This window comes from Macaca thibetana, chromosome X, assembly GCF_024542745.1.
Source record: "Macaca thibetana thibetana isolate TM-01 chromosome X, ASM2454274v1, whole genome shotgun sequence".
Taxonomy (NCBI): domain Eukaryota; kingdom Metazoa; phylum Chordata; class Mammalia; order Primates; family Cercopithecidae; genus Macaca; species Macaca thibetana.
In genome coordinates, this window is record NC_065598.1 from 118,167,673 (window position 1) to 118,189,264 (window position 21,592).

The 21,592-nt window shown below is 38.3% G+C and overlaps 1 protein-coding gene across 1 annotated transcript in view; it reads left to right on the forward strand.

Moving 5' to 3' along the window:
- The first annotated feature begins 16,175 nt into the window (after nt 1-16,175).
- Nucleotides 16,176-21,592, forward strand: part of GRIA3 (glutamate ionotropic receptor AMPA type subunit 3) — a 375,502-nt gene continuing 370,085 nt past the window's right edge. Inside the window, exon 1 of the mRNA XM_050776093.1 lies at nt 16,176-16,190. The gene's annotated coding sequence lies outside the window, so the exon portion shown is untranslated. The remainder of the gene's footprint in view (nt 16,191-21,592) is intronic.

A 21,592-nucleotide genomic window follows, 5' to 3' on the forward strand; every position in this document is an offset into this window, starting at 1 on the left:
TTGAAGACATGTATATCACAAAGGATAAATTATTGATGGGATGGTACCCCATTTACCATGATGTGATTATAACATATTGCATGCCTGCATTAAAGTACCTCATGTACCCTCTAAATATATACACCTATTATGTACCCACTTTTTTTTATATTTGAGGACATGAATTTAAAGGGAGGCCAATAAGTATGTGGATTTGCTTTCTATTGATGCTGTAACAAATAACATAAATTTATCCCAGACCTCGGTAAGTCAGAAGTCCATCATGGGTCTCACTGTGCTAAAGTCAAGATAACATCCTGGGCTGCCTTCTTTTCTGGAGGCTCTATCTAGGAAAGAATTCATATCCTTTATTTTCCAGCATTCCTTGGGCTGCCTACATTCCTTGGCTCTTGACCCCCTTCCCTCATCTTCAAATCTAGCAGTGGTGGGAGTCCTTCTCATGTCGCATCTTTCTACTCTCTTCTGTTGTTGTATATCTTTATAACCACAGTGGAGAAAGACTCTTTACTTTTAAGGACTCGTGAAATTAGATTGGGCCCACCTGTATGATCCAGGATAATCTTCCCATCTCAAGGTCGATAACTTTAGTTAACATCTGCAAAGTTCCTTTAGGCGTGTAAGGTTACATATTCACAGATTCCTGGGATTAGGATGTGGACATCTTTAGGGGGCATTTTTCTGCCTCACATAGCATCATTGTGTATTTTTTCCTGGTAGTGTTCAGCTATACATGTGCAGTCCTGAAACTGGCAAAGGACAGGATATTAACAGGGTTTGGGTTTTGTCAACAAGTACAGCTGAGAGAGAGATGTGCAAGAGTTGAAGAGGTGTGCAAGAAAGTGACTAAAATTATCATTAAAATCAAGACTTTAGAGGTGGTTGGTTCAGTTTTTGGTAACAACAGTTCAAAGATATGACCCTGAAAATGGGTAGATCAGGTAGATCAAGAAAAGATCATTAGAGATGAGAAGGTCGAGGAACTGAAGAGCCAGAATATTGTATGAATCATCCATGTGAATGTTAAAGTCACCAGGAATATTATCATCATTAAGGAGGGAGAGGAAGAAAGCGGGCCAAGTACTAAAAGTCATTATTGAATGACAGAAAGTAACTAGTTTAGAGGACAGCAAGGAGAGGTGGCAGGTGGTAGATTAGGATGGCATGAGGTATAAAGGATCTGGGGCGCCTAAAGAAAAAGACAGAGATATGAAGCAAGAATACCTGCCACAGGTCCTATAAACAGATGAGAAGTTCCTACCTTATGAAGGGCAGAGGTATAAAATAAGTTCACCACCTTAAACCTATTTAGTACACATTGGATGAGCCTCAAGAACCTACATATTAGAAATGCAACAAAGTCAAGCTTCAGCCTCAATATTCAGGCAAATTTTATTTGGCTTGAGTTTCAGTCCCAGGTTTTGCAAGGCCGAATGGACAACTATATATGTCAACATTATATTAAGCATCATTGAACTTGTGTATGATCATTTATCATGAGTCCATGAAGTTACCATCACATCTAATCAGCACACCAATATCAGTAATAAAAAAACACACCATTTGGATTTATTGTCAATATCTGAATGATCACTTGCAAAAATACATAAGCATGAAGCATTCTTCATGTTGAAACCTGGAGTAAAAATCTTATTTAGTGCTTTATATATTGAAATTCTCATTAACCAGTGAAAGTATGCATGTGTATGTATTATTACAATAAAAAAAGTTATAATAATTAATGGTGATTGTGAAAGCTATTCATCTTATATACAAAAACAATTATTATAGACTTGTAAATGTTTACATACAGAAGGAAACAGACTGACAATTAATACAAATATTAAGAGAGAGCCTTAGAAAATTTTAGGAAGAATATTATATACTTCTAATCCAACAGATAATTATGTAATCATTATATAATTGTCTATTGGTTCAACTATCTGTTGGCAGATAATTACATAATAATAATATAATATAATATAATATAAAATCAGAATAATGATAGATTTTATTATAATTTTAATCCTTAAAAATTACTTGGTGTACTGGTTTATGTTAAGTAAAATAACATTTAAAACTGTATTTAATTTAGTTGTTTAATTCCATTTATTCTAATTAAACATCATAATTTCAGCATAATGCAAATCTTTTATGACAAACAATTAAAAGCAGATGTCAATTTTGCCATCTGAAAATTCCATGAGGAAGAAACAAACTCCAAAATCACATACAAAAACATCTATGATAAATCACCTTTGATCTAGAAAGAATAAAGAATATAAAGTATGAATAAAGAAGTGAGTATTTAAAAAATGGGCCGCCTTTTAACTTTATTAATATTCCACACACCTAAGTTTAAAATGATCATCTGGACCAAAGCAATCTGCAGGTTCAATGCAATTCCCATCAAAATACCAGCATCATTTTTCATAGAATTAGAAAAAACAATTATAAAATGCATATGGAACCAAAAAAAGAGCCCAAAGAGCCAAAGCAATTATAAGCAAAATTAATAAACCTGGAGGCATCACATTCCCTGACTTCAAATTATACTACAAGGCCATAGTTACCAAAACAACCTACCCCTGGTATAGAAGTAGACATAGAGAACAATGGAACAGAAGAGAGAACTCAGAAATAAAGCCGAATACTTACAACCAAATGATCTTCAACAAAGAATGCAAAAACATAAATTGTGGAAAGGACACCCTATTTAATAAATAGTGCTGGGAAAACTGGATAGCCACATGTAGAATGAAACTGGATCCCCATCTCTCACCTTATACAAAAATCAACTCAAGATGGATCAAAGATGTAAATCTAAGATCTGAAACCATAACAAATCCAGAAGATAACCTTGGAAAATGTCTTCTAGGCATTGGCCTAGGTAAAGAATTTACAACTAAGACCCCAAAAGCAAAGGCAACTAAAACAAAAATTTAAAAAAAAAACTAGATATAATTAAACTAAAAAGTTTCTGTACAGCAAAAGAAATAATCATCAGCATAAACAGGCAACCCAAAGAATGGGGGAAAGTATTTGTAAACTATGGATCCAACCAAAGACTAATATCCAGAATCTACAAGAAACTCAAATAAATCGGTAAGAAAAATAAAAAATAAAAAAATAATCCCATCAAAAGGTTGGCAAATGACATGAGTAGGCATTTCTCAAAAGAAGATATACAAATGGCCAACAAACGTATGGGGAAAAAATGCTCAACATCACTAATCATCAGGGAAGTACAAATTAAAACCACAGTGAGATACCATCTTACTGCTGCAAGAGTGGCCATTACTTAAAAAGTTAAAAAACAATAAATGTTGGCATGAATGTGGTTAAAAGGGAACGTTTATACACTGCTGGTGGGAATGTAAGTTAGTACAACCTCTATGGAGAACAGTATGAAGATTTCTTAAACAACTAAAAGTAAATTTACCATTCTATCTGGCAATTCCACTACTGGGTATCTACCCAAAGGAAAATAAGTCATTATATCAAAAAGACACCTGCAAGTGTATGTTTATTGCAGCACAATTCACAATTGCAAAGATATGGAACCAATCTCAGTGTCCATTGATCAAAGAGTGGATAAAAAAAAGGTGGGATATATACAATATGTAATACTACCCAGTCATAAACACAAATGAAATAATTTCTTTTGCAGCAACTGGGATGGAGCTGGAGGCCATTATTCTAAGTGAAGTAACTCAGAAATTGAAAACCAAATACCATATGTTCTAATTTATAAGTGGGAGCTAAGCTACGGGTACATGAAGGCAGACAGAGTGGTATAATGGACATTGGAGACTCAGAAATGGAAGGATGGGTGGGGGTGAGGAATGAAAAACTACATATTGGGTACAATGTGCACTACTTGAGTGACAGGTGCATTAAATCTCAGACTTCACCACTATACAATTCATCCATGTAACCAAAAGCCACTTGTACCTCAAAAGCTACTGAAATTTAAAAAATTAATAAAAATTTAAAAATAAATGGACAGATTGGGGGAAAGATGGCTGACTAGATGCAGCTAGAAGGAACATCTGCCACTGGGGGACAGGGACATTGGGAGGACTGATGTGCTTTTAGCAGATTTACAGAGAGAAGTCATTGAGAGTTCACAGAGGGAAGACACAGATGTTGGGCTGAAGGGGGAGGAAGCTGGAAACCTTGCACAGGGATATCGTGCACTGGCACTCATTCCTGGCCCCCAATCACTCCTGGGAAAGCAGTGAGTCGAATAGACAATGAGCAATCCGCCATGGGCCTCTGGAATCCAGGCATGAGGAGACTCCACAACCACCACAGACACTTAACTCAGCAGGAACAGCTGCTCAGAGAAGTTGTAGAGGCAGAAGTCTCTAGTCAATGCAGAACCCAGAGGGTTTGGTTCAGGAGCGTATGTAGTGGAGCATAGCCAGGGATGCCCATTCCCCTAGGCTCAACTTGCTCCCATAGGAGACTTTAGCCCTAGTGAAACTGTTGGACCTGAATTCTGCCCTGTCTTGCCCATAAGACAGGTCAGTCCAACCTGAGTACCCTTCCGTCTGCTGGCCTCTCCCAGGGTGCCAGCTTGGCTATGCTTGCTTGCAGTGCAGCCTCAAGTGCCCAGGGTAGGGATGGGGAATAAACTCCTGGTGGTCTGCATCATAGCTCCTGCGCTGATGGATCACACCTGACAGGTAGAGAACTCCAACAGAGAGGCACCTGCAAACACACACCAGCCTGCCCCACCCCCTCCCAACTGCAGCCTCCCTTGTGCCGCTTTGCCAGCACACAATCACCCATGGCCACCCTCCACATCGTTTTCCAGCGTGTGCATGCACAGATGGACCTGGCCTCCCCTTCTGTGGCAGTGCACATGTATGTGTGTGCACTCTGCTGTGCCACTGCTGCTAGTGTGAGTCCACTCCACCCCCTACACATTGCACTGCCATTGCTGTCGGAGCATTGGCAGTCACAGAGCCCGCCAGCCTGGCCCCAGCCAGCACCCTGCCCCTTCACTGGCATTGGTGCTGGAATGAAACTAGGCATGGAGAATAGTGGACCCTCCCCTACCCTAAGCAGACACCTCCACCTGGGTGAACACACACAGAGCATACACAGTCCTGCCCCTGCCAGTGCCCCACTGCCATACTAACACCACCAACAACATAAATACATGCACAGACACCAGCAGGGGTCCCCTGCTACCTCTGCAACTGTGTCATGCTGTCACTGCCACTTCTGCAAACACCTGCAAGGAGGTCAGCACCCACTAGCACCCTGCTATAGCTAATGAGCATGCATCCCACCAAGCTGCTGCTACTGCTGGCATGTGTGAACTAGTACAGATCCCACTGCCACCACCCTACAAAGTGCTTTGGCTGACACCACCCATCAGAGTGTTGTGACCAGCAGTCTTGGAGCAACTCAGCCCTTCCAGCACAGCAGAATACTATCCTTGAAGGGACAGAGAACAAAGCTGAAGCCTCATACCAGGCCCCCAGAGTTAGAGCACATCATCCAGGAGTCATGGTCTGAGCCTTGGTCCCCTACAGTTTTCCAGAAATGAAGCCCATTGACTGAACCCACCCTATACTACAATGAAAACCCCAGGCATCAAGTAGGATAAAAGAAAAACAAACCGGCCGGGCGCGGTGACTCACGCCTGTAATCCCAGCTCTTTGGGAGGCCAAGGCAGGTGGATCACGAGGTCAGGAGATCGAGACCTTCCTGGCTAACACAGTGAAATCCCGTCTCTACTAAAAATGCAAAAAATTAGCCGGGCGTGGTGGCAGGCGCCTGTAGTCCCAGCTACGTGGGAGGCTGAGGCAGGAGAATGGCGTGAACCCAGGAGGAGGAGCTTGCAGTGAGCCGAGATGCACCACTGCACTCCAGCCTGGGTGACAGAGCAAGACTCTGTCTCAAAAAAAAAAAAAAAAAAAAATCCAAAGGACAGTAACTTCAAAGACTGAAGGAACATCAGCCCACAAAGATGAGAAAGAACCAGTGAAAGAACTCTGACAACTCAAAAAGCCAGAGTGCCTTCTTTCCTCCAAAAGACTGCACTAGTTCTCCAGCAAGGGTCCTGAATTGGGCTGAAATGACTGAGATGACAGAAATAGAGTTCAGAATATGGATAGAAAAAATGATAGAGTTTCGGAAGAATGTTGAAATTCAATCCAAGGAAGCTAAAAGTTACAATAAAATGATACAGGAGCTGACAGACAAAATAGCCAGTATAGAAAAGAATGTAACTGATCTGATAGAGCTGAAAAACACACTAAAGAATTTCATAATGCAATCGCAAGTATTAACAGCAGAAAAGACCAAGGGGAGGACAGAATCTCAAAGCTTCAAGACTGGCTTTCCAAAATAAAACAGTCAAACAATAAAGAAAAAGAATGAAAAGGAACAAACAAAACTTCTGAGAAGTATGGGATTATGTAGAGACCAATTCTACAACTCATTGCCATCCCCGAAAGAGATGGGGAGGATTGAAGCAACTTGGAAAATATATTTCAGGATACCATCCATGAGAACTTCCCCAATTTAGCTAGGGAGGCCAACATTCAAATTTAGGAAATGCAGAGAATCCACATAAGAAGATCTTTCCCGAGACAAAAAATTATTAGATTTATAAAGAACAAAATGAAAGAAAGAATGTTAAAGGCAGTTCAAGATAAAGAAAAGCTTACCTACAAAAGGATGCCATGAGATTAACAGCAGACCTCTCAGCAGAAACTTTACAGGCCAGAGGAGACTGGGAGCCTATATTCGAAATTATTAAAGAAAAGAAATTCCAATGAATAATTTTATATCTGACCAAACTAAGCTTCACAAGTGAAGGAAAAATAAGATTCTTTTCAGACAAGCAAATGCTGAGGGAATTCATTACCACCAGACATGCCTTAAAAGAGTTCCTGAAAGAAGCATTATATTTGGAAAGAAAGACTTATCAGCCACAATAGAAACACACTTAAATATGCAGACCAGTGACACTATAAAGGAACCACGAAAACAACTCTACATAACAACCAGTTATCAACATGATGACAGGATCAAATCCACGCATACCTTACCACACACAACCTTGAATGTAAACAGGCTAAATACCCCAATTAAAAGGCACAGAGTGGCAAGCTGGATAAAGAATCAAGACCCAATGGTAGGCTGTTTCAAGAGACCCATCTCCCATGGAATGACACCCACAGGCTCAAAATAAAGGAATGGAGAAAAATCTACCAAGCCAATGGAAAACACAAAAAAAGCAGGGGTTAGAATCCTAATTTCAGACAAAAAGACTTTAAACCAACAAATGTCAAAAAAGACAAGGAAGGGCATTAGATAATGGTAATGGGTTCAATTCCAATATACACTCACCCAACACAGGAGGACCCAAATTCAAAAATCAAGTTCTTGGAGACCTTCAAAGAGACTTAAACTCCCACACAATAATAATGGGAGACTTTAACACCCAACTGACAATATGAGACAGATCATTGAGACAGAAAATTTAAAAAGATGTTCAGGACCTGAACTCAGCTCTGGATAAAATGGACCTGATAGATGTCTACAGAAATCTCCACCCCAAAACAATAGAATATACATTCTTCTCATTGATACATGGCACTTACTCTAAAATTGATCACATAAAGTAAAACACTACTCAGTAAATGCAAAAGAACTGAAATCATAACAGTCTCTTAGAGCACAGCACAATCAAATTAGAAATCAAGACTAAGAAATTCACTCAAAACCACACAATTACATGGAAATTAAATAACCTTCTCCTGAATGACTTTTGGGTAAATAATGAAATCAAGGCAGAAATCAAGAAGATCTTTCAAATTAATGAAAACAAATATACAATGTACTAGAATATCTGGGATACAGCTAAGGCAGTGTTAAGAGGGAAATGTATAGCACTAAACACCCATATCAAAAAGTTAGAAAGATCTCAAGTTAACAACCTAACATTGCAACTAAAAGAATTAGAGAACCAAAAGCAAACAAATCCAAAAGCAAACAGAAGACAAGAAATAACCAAAATCAGAGCTAAACTGAAGGAGGCTGAGACACAAAAAACCATTCAAAAGATTAATAAATTCAACAGCTGGTTTTTTGAAAAAATTAGTAAAATAGACCGCTAGCTAGACTAATAAGAAAAGAGAGAAGATTCAAATAAACACAATCAGAAATGATAAAAAGGATACTACCACTGACGCCACAGAAATACAAACAAAGATCAAAGAATATTACGCAAACCTCTATGCACATAAACTAGAAAACCTAGAAGAAATGCATACATTCCTGGACACATACACACTCCCAAGACTGAACCAGGAAGAAACTGAATCCCTGAACAGACCAAAAATGAGCCCTGAAGTTGAATCAGTAATAAATATCCTACCAACCAAAAAAATTCCAGGACAAGACAGATTCACAGCAAAATTCTATCACATGTGCAAAGAATAGCTGGTATCATTCCAAATGAAACTATTTCAAAAAAAAAATTGGAAAGGAGGGACTCCTCTACAACTCAGTTTTTGAGGCCAGCATCAACCTGATACCAAAACCTGGCAGAGATACCAAAAAAAAAAAAAGAAAAAGAAAACTTCAGGCCAATATCCTTGATGAACATAGATGCAAAAAATCCTCAGCAAACTACTGGCAAACCAAATCCAGTAGCACATCAAAAAGCTTATCCACCATGATCAAGTAGGCTTCATTCCCAGGATGAAAAACTGGTTCAACATACACAAATCAATAAATGTGATTCATCACATAAACAGAACTAAAGACAAAAGCCACATGATGATCTCAAAAGATGCAGAAAAGGATTTGGGTAAAATTTAACATCGCTTCATGTTAAAAACTCTCGATAAACTAGGTATTGAAGGAACATATCTCAAAATAATGAGAGCCATCTATGACAGACTCACAGCCAACATCATACTGAATGGGCAAAAGTGGGAAGCATTCCCCTTGAAAACCAGCATGAGAAAAGGATGCCCTCTCTCATCACTCCTATCCAACATAGTACTGGAAATTCTGGTCAGGGCAATCAGGCAAGAGAAAGAAATAAAGAGCATTCAAATAGGAAGTTAAATGATCCCTGTTTGCAGATGACATGATGCTATAGCTAGAAAATCCCATAGTCTCAGCCCCAAAGCTAGTTAAGCTGATAATGAACTTCAGCAAAGTCTCAGCATACAAAATCAATGCGCAAAATACACTAGCATTCCTATACACCAACAACAGCCAAGCAGCCAGCCAAATCATAAACACACTCCCATTCACTATTGCCACAAAAAGAATAAAATACTTAGAAATATAGCTAACCAGGGAGGTGAAAGATCTCTCCAAGGAGAACTATAAACCACTGCTCAAATAAATCAGAGATGACATAAACAAATGAAAGAACATTCTTTGCTCATGGATAGGAATAATCAATATAATAAAAATGTCCATACTGCCCAAAGCAACTTATAGATTCAATGCTGTTCCCATTAAACTACCAGTGTCATTCTTCACAGAACTAGAATAAAACGATTTTAAAATTCATATAAAACCCAAAAAGAGCCCAAATAGCCAGGGCAATCCTTAGCAAAAAGAACAAAGTGAGGGGCATCATGTTACCTAACTAAAAACTACACTACAGGGCTACAGTAAACAAAAAAGCATGGTACTGTTACAGGAACAGACACACAGACCAATGGAACAGAATAGAGAACGTAAAAATAAGACTACACATACAACTATCTGAACTTCAACAAACCTGACACAAGCAAACAATGGGGAAAGGATTCCCTATTCAATAAATTGTGTTGGGATAACCAGCTAGCCATATGCAGAAGATTGAAACTAGACCCCTTCCTTACGCCATAGGCAAAAATTAACTCAAGATGGAAAAAATGACTTAAATGTAAAATCCAAAACCATAAAATCCCTGGAAGACAACCTAGGCAATACCATTCAGGACATAGGCATCAGCAAAGACTTCATGATGAAGATGCCAAAAGCAATTGCAACAAAGCAAAAATTGACAAATGGGGTCTAATTTGACTAAAGACCTTCTGCACAGCAAAAAAAACTGTTAACAGCATAAACAGAAAACCTACAGATTGGGAGAAAATTTTTGAAAACTACGCACCTGACAAAGGTCTACTATCCAGCATCTATAAGGAACTTAAACAAATTTACAAGAAAAAACAAATGACCCCATTATAATGTGGGCAGCAAACATGAATAGGTACTTTTCAAAAGAAGACATACATGCAGCCAACAATCATATGGAAAAAAAGCTCAACATCACTGATTATTAGAGAAATGCAAATCAAAACCACAATGAGATGCCATTTCATACCAGTCAAAATGGCTATTAATACAATGTCACAAAATAACATACTGGCGAGGTTGTGGAGAAAAAGAAATGCTTATACACTGTGGGTGGGAGTGTAAATTCATTCAGCCATTGTGGAAGACAGTGTGGTGATCCCTCAAAGACCTAAAGACAGAAATACCATTCGATCTAGCAATCCCATTACTGGGTATATACACAAAGGAAAATAAATCATTCTATTATAAAGACACATGCAGACGTATGTTCATTGCAGCATTATTCGCAATAGCAAAGATATGGAATCCACCTAAATTCCCATCAATGATAGACTGGGTTAAGAAAATGTAGTACATATACACCATGGAATACTATCCAGCCACAAAAAATGAATGAGATTAAATCTGTTGCAGGAATATGGATGGAGCTGGAGGCTATTATCCTTAGTAAACTAATGCAGGAAGAGAAAACCAGATACTGCATATTTTCACTTATAAGTGGTAGCTAAATCATGAGAACACATGGACACATAGAGGGGATCAACCGACATTGGAGCATATCAGAGCGTAGGGAATGGGAGGATGGAGAGTATTAGGGAAAATAACTAATGGGTACTAGGTTTAATGCCTGTGTGATGAAATAATATGTAAAACAAACCCCCATGACATATGTTTACCTATGTAAGAAACCTGCGCATGTACATTTGAACTTAAAACAAAAGTTTTTTTTTTTTTTTAAGACAAAGAAGGGCATTACATAATGAAAAAGGATTTAATTCAATCAGAAGAGCTAACTATCCTAAGTATATATGCACCCAACACAGGAGCACCCAGATGCATAAAGCAAGTTGTTAAAGACCTTCAAAGAGACTTAGGCTCCTGCACAATAATAGTGGGAGACTTCAACAACCCACTGACACTATTAGATCATCGAGGCAGAAAATTGACAAAGATATTCAGGACCTGAACTCAACATTGAAGCAAATGGACCTGATGGACATATATAGAACTCTCCACCTATAAAACAATAGGATATACATTCTACTCATTGACACATGGCACAGACTGTAAAATTGAACACACAATCAGACATAAACAATCCTCAGCAAATGCAAAAGGACTGAAATCATACCAAACACTCTCTTGGATGACAGCACAATAAAAATAGAGCTCAAGACTAAGAAATTCACTCAAAATCATAAAATTACGTGGAAATTAAACAACGTGTCCCTGAATAACTTTTGGTTAAATAATGGAATTAAAGCAGAAATAAAGAAGTTTTTTGAAACTAATGAAAGCAATGTTACAACATATCAGAATCTCTGGGATTCAGCTAAGCCAGTCTTGAGAGGAAAATTTATAGCACTGAATGCCCACATATAAAAGTTAGAAAGATCTCAAACTAACAACTTACCATCACAACAAAAAGAACTAGAGAACTAAGAGACAACCAACCCCAAAGCAAGCAGAAGACAAGAAATTAAGCAAAATCAGAGCTGAACTGGAGAATATTGAGAAACGTACAAAAAAAAATCAAAATATTAGTGAATCCCAGAGTTTATTTCTAAAAAAGATTAAGTAGATAGACTGCTAGCTAGACTGAAGAAAAGACAGAAGATTCAAATAAACATAATCAGAAATGACAAAGGGGATGTCACCACTCACCCCAAAGAAACACAAATAACCATCATAGACTACTATGAACACCTCTATGCACACAAATTAGAAAATGTAGAAGAAAAAGATAAATTCCTCCATACATACACCATCCAAAGACTGAACCAGGAAGAAGTTGAATCCCTGAACAGACCAATAATGAGCACTGAAATTGAATCAGTAATAAATAACCTACCAACCAAAAAAAAGTACAGGACTAGACACTCAGAGCTGAATTCTACCAGATGTACAAAGAAGATCTGGTACCATTTCTACTGAAACTATTCCTAAAAATTGAGGAGGAGAAATTCCTTCCCACTCATTTTATGAAGCCAACATCATCCTGATATCAAAACCTAGCAGACAGAAAAAAAAAAAATAAAGAAAACTTCAGGGCAATATCCTTGATGAACATTGTTGCAAAAATCCTCAACAAAATACTAGCAAACCAAATCCAGCAGCATATCAAAAAGCTAATCCAGCAGTGGCTGGCAAGATGGCCAAATAGGAACAGCTCTGGTCTGCAGCTCCCAGCAAGATGAATGCAGAAGGCAGGTGATTTCTGCATTTCCAACTGAGGTACACAGCTCATTGGGACTGGTTAGAGAGTGGGTGTAGCCCACGGAGGGCGAGCCGAAGCAGGGTGGGGCATCACCTCACCCGGGAAGTGCAAGTGATCAGGGAACACTTCCCCTAGCCAAGTGAAGCTGTGAGGAACCCTGCAGTGAGGAACAGAGCATTCCGGCCAGATACTATGCTTTCCCCATGGTCTTTGCAACCCACAGACCAGGAGATTCCCTCCAGCGCCTACACCACGAAGGCCCTGGGATTCAAGCATAAAACTGTGCAGCCATTTGGGCAGACAGCAAGCTAGTTACAGGAGTTTTCTGTTTTTTGGTTTGTTGTTGGTTTTTTTTTTTTTTTTTTTTTTTTTTTTTTTTTCCATACCTTGGTGGCGCCTGGAACGCCAGCGAGACAGAACTGTTCACTCCCCAGGAAAGGGGGCTGAAGCCAGGGAGCCGAGTGGTCTTGCTCAGAGGATCCCACACCCACGGATCCCAGCAAGCTAAGTAAGATCCACTGGCTTAAAATTCACACTGCCAGCACAGCACTCTGAAGTCAACCTGGGATGCTTGAATTTGGTAGGGGGAGGTGCATCTGCCATTACTGAGGCTTGAACAGGCGGTTTTCCCCTCACAGTGTAAACAAAGCTGCCCAGGAAGTTTGAACTGGGTGGAGCCCACCACAGCTCAGCAAAGCTGCTATAGCCAGACTGTCTCTCTAGATTCCTCCTCTCTAGGTGGGGCATCTCTGAAAGAAAGGCAGCAGCCCCAGTCAGGCGCTTATAGATAAAACTCCCATCTCCTTGGGACAGAGCACCTGGGGGAAGGGGCGGCTGTGGGCACAGCTTCAGCAGACTTCAACGTTCCTGCCTGCTGGCTCTGAAGAGAGCAGCAGATCTCCCAGAACAGCATTTGAGCTCGGCTAAGGGACAGATTGCCTCCTCAAGTAGGTCCCTGACACCCAAGCCTCCTGACCGGGAGACACCTCCCAGAAGAGGTCAACAGACACCTCATACAGGAGAGCTCTGGCTGGCATCTGGTAGGTGTCCCTCTGGGACAAACCTTCCAGAGGAAGAAACAGGCAGCAATTTTTGCAGTTCTGCAGCCTCCACTGGTGATATTCAGGCAAACAGGGTCTGGAGTGGACCTCCAGCAAATTCCAGCAGACCTACAGCAGAGGGCCTGTTAGAAGGAAAACTAACTAACAGAAAGGAATAGCATCAATATCAACAAAAAGGATGTCCACACAAAATCCCATCTTAAGGTCTCCAGCTTCAAGACCAAAGGTAGATAAATCCACGAAGATGAGGAAAAAACATTGCAAAAAAGGCTGAAAATTGCAAAAACCAGAACACCTCTTCTCCTCCAAAGGATCACAACTCCTTGCCAGCAAGGGAACAAAACTGGGTGGAGAATAAGTTTGACGAATTGACAGAAGTAGGCTTCAGAAGGTGGGTAATAACAAACTCCAACGAGCTAAAGGATCATGTTTTAATCCAATGCAAGGAAGCTAAGAACTTTGAAAAAAGGTTAGAGACATCCCGTCACCTGACTTTAAACTACACTACAGGGATATAGTAACCAAAATAGCATGGTACTGGTAGAAAAAATAGACACATAGACCAATGGAACAGAATAGAGGGCCCAGAAATAACGCCTCACTCCTGAAACCATCTGATCTTCGACAAAACCAACAAAAACAAGCAATGAGGAAACGAATCCCTAGTCAATAAATGATGCTGGATAACTGGCTAGCCATATACCAAAGATTGAACCTGGACCCCTTCCTTACACCATATGCAAAAATTAACTCAAGATGGAAAAAAGACTTAAATGTAAACCCCAAAACTATAGAAACCCTGGAAGACAATTTAGGCAATACCATCCTGGACATAGGCACAGGCAAAAATTTCATGAAGAAGACGTCAAAAGCAATTGCAACAAAAACAAAAGTTGACAAATGGGATATAATTAACCTAAAGAGCTTCTGCCCGGCAAAAGAAACTATCAACAGAGTAAACAGACCACCTAGAGAATGGGAGAAAATATTTGTAAACTACGTATCTGGCAAAGGTCTAATACCCAGCATCTATAGGGAACTTAAATTTACAAGAAGAACAAAACAAACAACCTCCTTAATAAGTGGGCAAAGGACATGAACAGACACTTTTCAAAAGAAGACAACATGTGGCCAACAGGCATATGAAAAATAGCTCAATATCACTGATCATTAGAGAAATACAAATCAAAACCACAATGAGATACCAACTCACACCAGTCAGCATGGCTATTATTAAAACAGTCAAAAAATAATTGATACTGGTGAGGTTGTGGAGAAAAGGGAACATTTATACACTATTGGTAAAAGTGTAAATCAGTTCAACCATTGTGAAAGACAGGGTGGCAATTCCTCAAAGATCTAAAGAAAGAACTGCTATCTACCCAGTAATCCCATTACCCGGTATATACACAAAGGAAAATAAATCATTCTATTATAAAGACACATGCACACGTATGTTCATTGCAGCATTATTCACAATAGCAAATACATGGAATCAACCTGAATGCTCATCAATGGCAGATTGAATTTTTTAAAATGTGGTGCATATACACCATGGAATACTATGCAGCCATAATAAAGAATGAGATCTTGTCCTTTACAGGGACATGGATGGAGTTGGAGTCCATTAACCTTAGTAAACTATCACAGTAACAGAAAACCAAATACTATGTGTTTTCATTTATAAGTGGGAGCCAAATGATGAGAACTAATGAACACAAGGAGGGGAACAACAGACACTGGGGCCTACTTGAAAGTAGAGTGTGGGAAAAGGGAAAGGACCAGAAAAAGTAACTATTGGGTACTGGTCTTAGAACCTGAGTGATGAAATAATCTGTACAACAAACCACCATGACACAAGTTTACTTATATAACAAACCTGCACATGTATCTTTCAACCTAAAATAAATGTTTGAATAAAAAAGAAATACAAGTGGCCAAAAAACTTATAAGACAATGCACAACACAACTAATCATCAGAGGAAAACAAATTAAAACCACAATGAGATACCACCTTACCCCAGTCATGATGGTCATTTTTAAAAAGTCAAGAAACAATAAATGTTGGTAGACATGTGGTAAAATGGGAACACTTATATACTGTTGATGGGAATGTAAATTGGTACAACTTCTGTGGTAAACACTATGGAGATTTCTCAAAGAACTAAGAAGAGATCTATCATTCAATCCAGCAATCCCACTACTGGGTATCTACCCAAAGGAAAATAAGTCATTATATCAAAAAGACCCCTGCACTCATATTTTGTCACAGCACACTTTACAATTGTAGAGATATGGAATCAACCTAAGTGCATATCAACTGATGAACTGATAAAGAAAATGTAGTAAACATACCATGGAATACTACTCAGGCATTAAAAAGAACAAAATAATATCTTTTGCAACAACATGGATAGAACTGGAGGCCGTTATCTCAAGTGAAGTAACACAGGAACAGAAAATCAAACACAGTATGTTCTCACAGGTAAGTGGGAGCAAAGCTATGGATATGTAGGGGCATAAAGAGTGGCATAATGGACACTGGGGACTCGGAAAGGTGGAGGATGTAAGGGGGGGTGAGGGTTGAAAAATTACCTATTGGGTACAACGTACACTATTTATGTGATGGATGCACTAAAAGTCCAGACTTCATCAATATACCATTCATTCATGTAACCAAAAACTACTTGTACCCCTAAATCTATCGATATAAATAAATAAAGTGAAAAATAAAATAAAATGATCATCTGTTTGGGTTCATCAATGTGTAGTAGAATGACTCCAGGAGTAATCTGGCATGAGACAGTACAAAGGAATTATTCCTGCAATATGTCAAACACTTTACTTGATGATAAAATGTATAAAATAAAATTATAGGCCAGGCATGGTGGCTCATGCCTATAATTCCAGCATTTTGAAAGACTGAGGTAGGTGAGTTGCTTTGAGCTTAGGAGTTCAAGACCAGCCTGGGCAATATGGCAAAACCCCGTTTCTACAAAAAAAAATACATATATATATGTGTGTGTGTGTGTGTGTGTGTGTGTGTGTGTGTGTGTATGTGTATATATATGTATTTTTTGTAGAAATGGGGTTTCTACAAAAAAGGTATGTATATACAAACAAAAATATGTATGTGTGTGTGTGCATATACACACACACACACACACACACACACACACTAGCTGGGCATGGTGGCTCACACCTATAGTCTCAGCTTCTCGGGAGCCTGAGGTTGGAGAACCACTTGATTCTGGGAAGCAGAGGTTGCAGTGAGCCAGGATCACACCACTGCTCTCCAGCCTGGACAAAAGAGGGAGACCCTGTCTCAATAAAATATATAATAATTAATTTGGAGGGAGAAATTTCACATTTATCCTTGTGTATCACAAGTTCATTCTATTGTGATGATATATGGTTTTTGTTGAGCTTTATACTGATTTTTTAATTGAGATGTAATTTTCATACCATAATATTCGCCTTTTTGAACTATACAAATCAGTGGTTTATAGGATATTAACAAAGTTGTACAACCATCATTACTACCTAATTCCAGAACATTTTCATCACCCTAAAAAGAAACCCCATTCCCATTATCATTCATTCTCTTTTTCCCCCTACCCCAGGCCGTGGCAACCACTAATCTACTTTCAATCTATACGGATTTGCCTCTTCTGGACATTTTAAACAAATGGAATCATACAACATTTGTCCTGTTGTGCCTTAATTCTTTCAGTTAGCATAATGTTTTCAAGGTTCATATATTTTATAGCATACATCAGAACTATTCATTTTTATTACCATATAACATTCTATTGCATAGATAATTCCATATGTTATTCATTTATCACTTGATGTACATTTGAGTTGTTCCCACTTTGGAACTACTTTGAATAATGCTGCTATGTATATGTATTCTAGTATAAGTTTTTGAGTAGATATATGTTTCATTTCTCTCTGATACATACCTAGAAGTAGAATTACTGATTCATAGGATAGCTCACTTAACCCTTTGAGGAACTGCCAAATTGTTTTCCAAAGCAGCTGCACAATTTTACATTTGCACAAGAAATGCATTAGGGTTCCAATTTCCATTTCTCATGTTGGTCCCTTTGGTATGGGTGGCTACTGAGACTAAAGAGAATTTCATCACCTCTCCTGGAATATTTGTACTACTGGCCACCCTTTTCTTGTGCTAGGTCCAGTAGGTTTCATGCCTCCTATGCCCAGTCCGACTTCTGAATTGTAGTTTACTGCTGTATCCCCTTCACAGCCTTCTACTGAGACTCTCACACATGCTTCATGTCCAAACCCACATAATTATGACATATTTTGGATGGCTTCATTATTAGGTTATAATGACTTACGATTACCTGATGGAAATTTATCAACATCATTTATTCTTGAGTAGCTCTTTAAAGTTTATAAGATGCATTATTTCATTTATTTCTTACAACACAAAAGTAAGGTAAGTACTACTATTCCCATTTCAGAGACTGGGAAACTAAACCTCAGAAAAGTTAAGGGACTTGTCCAATGTTACAGAGAGCCAATTAGTTGTAAAAGCAGTTCCCAAACTTTGACTCATTCAAATGCTATTCCAGTCCACTGATTACCTAATACTGCCTCTCTTAACATAGAACCATTTGCATAAATTGTATTAAGAGGACATGTTCCCAAATTATTTTTGGCAGATTCCAGGTTCTCTAAATGCTTTAGAAAATTGTTCTAGCTTGTCTATGATGAAGCATTGTCTGGCTTCCCTGTCTATCATCAAATTCATTCAAATAATTGTTCCAAAAGAATCAGTTTAGACTATATGTGGCACCAGACAATGAGGCAAAAGCCTAAAATGCAGTTAATGTTTATAATATCCAACTAATAATAGCTGCAGATTATCTCATAATACTTCAGTTCTTAATCATTTTGTTCAATGTCTATAATACATGATTTTATACCCCAATTAGTTTGAATCCAGGCTCTTTTGTTTAGTATTCAAAATTTTCATCAAGTGCTTTCACCTTTGCTATACTCTTCAACCAAAATGTACTGCCCCATGTGAAAACTGCCCTCAAGTCAAACCAGTCTCATTAATATCTTCTTTATACATCATGGTCACTACCACCTCAACAGCTTTGCTCATGCTATTCCCTCCAGTGGAAATACTCTTCCCTCCAGTGGAAATACTCTTCCCCTTTCCCCCACCAACAAAATACTGACATCTCCTTAAGGCCTAACTCCAATCCCTCCTAGTCCCTAAATCTTTCCCCCAACAACTGCAGTATTCAGGGGCCTCTCCTTTGTTTCAATTCCAATTGCATCATGAAAGGAAATAAAACATCAATCAGATTGCAATCCATGGGTTAGAAAATGATGCATTCCTCAGAAGTCCAAGTTTCAGTAATTTCACTACCTCTAATATTCTTGATACTTAAATCACCAGGATAATCTCTCTATTCATCTCCTTCTGATGATACAATTGAAGGTAATATAATCATTTAGGTGAAAAATCTATTTTCAACCAAACTTACCAAAATCCTTCATTAAATAGAATTCGTTTTGCATACAACTTTTAAAATAATGAGTTAAAAATACAAAATAGCTAATTTACTTTTTAATCACCTTCCAGGGGATGTCCTGATCTTGGCAGACACTCAACCTCATGTCTATAGCCTGTACCATCCATCTTGGAGAGTGAGAACTAATTCTTAAAATGATGAGCCTGTGAATCTTCAAAAGAGGTTTAGCAGATCCTACTCACTAAGGCAGGAAGGTCGATTCAGACTAAAAAACTTCCAAGAACATAAGGAAAAAATAGAATTTTAACTGACCAAGGAAGTCAAGATAGACTCTATAAAAGAAAAGTAAGCTCTTCAAAGAAAGGGACCAAGTCTTAATTATCTTTGTCTCCTTTGACATACGATAGAGACTCAGTAAGGAAAACCCCTACCCAGAGATTTTTCGATAGATCCATTTGGATGTTTTATTTAAAATCTCCTCAAAGGCTGAAAATGTCTGCTCTGAGTCTTCAATTTAACAGCCTCACTTATATCTATCTTTTGACTTTTTTTTTGGAAATTTCTTCCTCCCTCTTGTCCTCTCTCATTGCAAATCTTTTGTTTTCTTTCACAGAAGCATATTGAGCATGGCACCCTTTCAGTAATGTTCCGTTTTTCTTCTTGTTTTTAAATTAACCATATGTTCCCCCCACCCCTCCACCCTCATTAAGAAGTGAAGCTCTGATGATTCTGGCTTTCTCCTTTAACAGAAGAGTTCTGTTATAAAGAAGAGAAGCTTCACTTATAGATCCAGAGTTAGCCTAAGAAATGGAGACACTTTATGCTGGTATTTACTTGATGCAATATTTTAAAATGGAATATATGTGTGCTCTCTCCAAAATTTTACCAGGCAAAAACCCCAGTATGGAATGCCTTTACATTAATCAGCTTTCCCGGCAGCATAATGATGCTGGAAATTAGGAAAGCAATGGAGGATTCTTACTCGGATTTAATAGGCTCAGGCACTTTGCTAACACACTGCAGTGGATCAATTGAAGTTAATTATTATACGAGATTAAACCCCATGTAACTACAGTACATCAAACCAATGCAAAAAGCTCTGGCTAGGAAGAAGAAAAAACAATCATGAATTCTGGAGGTAAGACTTTTCTATGTAGTCTTTAACTCACTACATTGCATAGCTGTACATATACATATTGGACTAATACAATATGAAATCCACATATTAAATACTGAAAGTGAGATATAAACTTCACTTACTGTCTCCATGGTATACTTAGCCTGGGGACCTGAAGAAATAGCTGTGAATTTTCTTAACATTTCCATTTATTTTTAGAGAGTTGATTTGTCTTGCCAGGATTTACATTTCCACCCACCAGGGACTCAACCTTTTATGATCATTGACCATTCTAGAAAAATAAGTATCTGAGTAAGTCACAGAAGCAAATAAATGGGGTTTCACATTTATTTACTGCCTGAGTCACTTCAAGAGAACATGGCTAAACCTAGAATGGGTGCTTAATAAGTAACTGTTGATAATTTGAAGGTGTATACTTTAAGTTCTTTAGGAACCAAACTGGGAAAGACAAAGGAACATGCTAAAAAGTAGAAAATAATGACAAGGCATATGTATGCTAATTTGTGGTCATTAGGTGATAGCGATGTACCTTTTGGGCAAGATTATATTTTTAAAATATCAACCATTTCTTCCTGAGAGTCTATTTTCCTCCTTACCCTTACCTTTATCGAACAGCTAAACAATTCTGTGCTCATTTGCTTTGGCAGACAGCAAACAACAGAAACAGCATAAAGCAGCAGGGAGCAAAAGCCTTCTCATCTTGGCATTTGAGTTTCAAAAGCCTAGCAAAGGGCTCACAACACAGACAAATAATATTTGTGAGAAAGCAAAGATTACCCCAACTATTCCTCCACAAGAACAGAAAAAGATTTCCCAAGATGAGAGAACTAAGGAAAGTTGGAGAGGAAATAATGATAATATAAATGTCAAATGATCCCAGAGAAGGGTCCAGAAACAAAAGTTACATGGGTTTTTGGTTTCCAAGATATAGAGAATTTGGGCCTCATTTTCAAGTAAATCCCTTGGGAAACAATAAACATTTTGAATCAATGGGTATTGAGAAAACTTAACAAACTTTTTCTGCAAAGGACAATATGGTAAATAATTTAAGATTTTCTGACCATATAGGCTTTCTCACAACTACCCAATTTTGCACTGTGGTGTGAAACCAGCCATAAATAATACAAAAGTGAAAAGGTATGTCGGTGTTCCAATAAAACTTTATTTACAAAAAACAGACAACAGTTTGGATTTGGACCACAGGCCACAATTTGCTAACCCCTGCTCTTAAGCAAGGTCTGACACCTGTAATTTTTAAAAGTTGTACAAGTGATTCGAACACTCAGTAAAAACTTGGAAAAACACTGAATTAGAACATAATTTTCCAGAA